The sequence below is a fragment of the Corvus brachyrhynchos genome, unplaced genomic scaffold, assembly GCF_000691975.1.
Source record: "Corvus brachyrhynchos isolate BGI_N302 unplaced genomic scaffold, ASM69197v1 scaffold893, whole genome shotgun sequence".
NCBI classification, from domain to species: domain Eukaryota; kingdom Metazoa; phylum Chordata; class Aves; order Passeriformes; family Corvidae; genus Corvus; species Corvus brachyrhynchos.
In genome coordinates, this window is record NW_008237340.1 from 96,263 (window position 1) to 99,160 (window position 2,898).

The window sequence follows — 2,898 nt, forward strand, 5'->3', positions numbered from 1 at the left end:
CACACGGAGGTGCCGCTGTCCCGGAGCGTCCTGGAGTCTCCCCGGCTGCCACCACCGCCACTCTCGGTCTCGGCCTCGTGGGAATGCGAGGTGGGTTGGTTTTCACGGGCAGGAGCGCCGATGGAAGGCCCAGGGATACAGCGGGGAGAGGCAGGGTCTGCAGCTGGGAAGGGAGTCCTGGTGGAGGGAGAAGGGCCCGACGCAACACGTATCGACACGTGGGAAGGGCCAGGGACGGAAGAGGGACCGCGCGCGGTACCATAAGCGGGAGCAGGTCGGGGAGGGGGACTGCGCGCGGGCGAAGAGCCCGCCACTCTCACCGGGGCTTCCACGTGGCGTTCGCCATTTTGTCTGAGGGGAGTGGAAGCGGGAGAATTAAAAATAAAGGTAGCAGCTGGGATTGCAGGACTGATTCTGCTGCCACTCCGATCTTGGAGCAAATTTATAGTGGAAAAAATCGGGTGGGTACAGGGAAGGGGTTTGGGCGGTAGCAGACCTGTGCCTGGCCAGCACCACCGTGGGCAGGGAACAAAGGAGACAGGGAGAGAGCAGGCAGACGGTAGCAGACCTGTGCACTCTGGCAGAATCCATCTCCTGGTTTCCCTTAAAGCAGGGCAGAGGGATCAGGGATGCAGGGAGAGGAAAGCGGTAAAGGGTTTTTTAAACTGGGGTTAACTATTCCCAACTGTTTCACAAGACTATCAACAGCTTTTGCTACCTTGCAAAGCAAATAACCTTTTCCAGACATAAACAACCATTGCACAAAGCGTTTTAAATACTCAACTAACCACTGCTTAAACAACCACTGAACAAAATGTTTTAAACCTTCCCTGGTATAATGAAAATTTTCCCAAACAAGGACTCTTAGAACTGGGAGAAAGGCTTCTCACAGGAGATGGGAAAACTCTGCCCTTATCTCTCTCTCTTCCCAACCTTAGAGATAAAAGGCAATTTACAAAAAAGGATACAAAAGTGACCCGTATTATCTTAGAGTGTCAAATAAAAGTCTCAAGGTTGGCCCACCGACTTTAGACCAGTCTTCTCGTTCCCTAGAAGGTTGTTGGTCTCCCCTGCTGAGCCCCTGATAGAACTCGGAGGTTTCTTTGAGGCTATGGCTGCTCAGATGTGACTTAAATCCAGGAAGTACTGGAGACGCTGTTGGGGATGGTCCCAGGCCGTCCACGTTGATGCGCCATTTAATACCATCCCTGCCTGGCTCCGTGGGGTCCCGCGTGTACCCGCAGACAGACGGGTGGGTTCAGTATTATGGTCGGTAGCAAACAGTTGAGAAGGGCATTTGCGTGCATTCCGGCAGGAGCATTTATTGCTTCAACACCATTGAGGTTGCAGGGGCAAATATGAACATGGTCCCAAAGCTCATGGTTTTGTCTGGGGGCAGGGAAAAGGCAGGACTAGCGAACGGGGACCAGTGGGGAACTCTGGGGGAGTGACGAGGAGTAGAGGCTAACAGCCAACCGGGGAATTCAAACTGGGGTAGATTAACATAACAGAACAAGCATCCTGGGAGAAGCCCCCTTGGTCACCCCAACATAAAGTGGCTCCTATGGTACTAGGGACCCATCTTAATGAGAACTCTCTGTCCCTTGTAATGTATGTTCACTGGCCACCACACACCACTGTCCCCAAAGCCATGCACAATTCCCTCTGGGGCACCAGGCACATCTCCTACTCAGCATGTGCTGCACAGGTCTTTCTTCTTACCTTCCTACTTGGAACAGAGTATTGTCTCCTCACTGTCATGTGCTACAACCGCTATGTGTCCATCTGCAAACCCCTGCACTACGGGACCCTCCTGGTCAGCAGAGCTTGTGCCCACATGGCAGCAGCTGCCTGGGCCAGTGCCTTTCTCAATGCTCTGCTGCACATGGCCAATACATTTCCCCTGCCCCTGTGCCAGGGCAATGCCCTGGGCCAGTTCTTCTGTGAAATCCCACACATCCTCAAGCTCTCTTGCTCACACTCCAACCTCAGGGAACTTGGGCTTCTTGCTGTTAGTTCCTGTCCCAGTTTGAGACAAATTAAGGGAAACGTTCTGGAAGGAACATCCCCTTCAAAGAAGGCAGGTTACAGCCAGGTAACCTGGTTCGGAAAGAATTTTCCTCGGAGGAAAGTGAAAAAAACTGTTTCTTTAACAAGCAAAAGTGCACCCAGGCACGGGAAAAAGAATAATGTAAAATAATAAAACCTCTTGCTGTGACGAGAACCTGGTAAAATTCAAAGTCCTTTGTGGCGTAGCTCTCTCCTCTCTGAAGCTGGGGTTCGGCATGGGCCCCTCTGGGCCGTGGTGTAGGGCCTCCAGATGATGTTCTGGTGTTGCTGAACAGTCCAGAAGAGGAGAAGAAGAAGCCAAACTCCCAGGGCTCCATGCTTTAGCTAACAAAAAAGCTAACTAAAAAAACAAGAGAATGCCACTCTCTTCCCTGCTGCAGAGAGCCTAGAGCTGAGGAAAAAAACAGGAAGATGCTTTCCTCTGCTCTGTAGCAGTGAAAAACGCAGGGGATTGTATTCGTCCTTGAAGCACAAAACCACTTTTTTTCCCCCCTTCTCTCGGACCCAGCTTAAAGACACAGAAAGGCACAGGATTCATGTCTGGCATAGCACAGACGATAGGGAATACAGTATCATACATTACCCCAGGACAGTGCCTGTTTAGCCTTTGGCTGTTTTGTGTTCATGGTTTTCTCCTATGTGCAGATCTTCAGGGCCGTGCTCAGGATCCCCTCTGAGCAGGGACAAAGGCACAAAGTCTTTTCCACGTGCCTCCTTCACCTGGCCGTGCTCTCCCTGTTCCTCAGCACTGCCTTTTTTGCCTACCTGAAGCCCCCCTCCATCTCCTCCCCATCCCTGGATCTGGCCCTGTCACTTCTGTACTCGGTG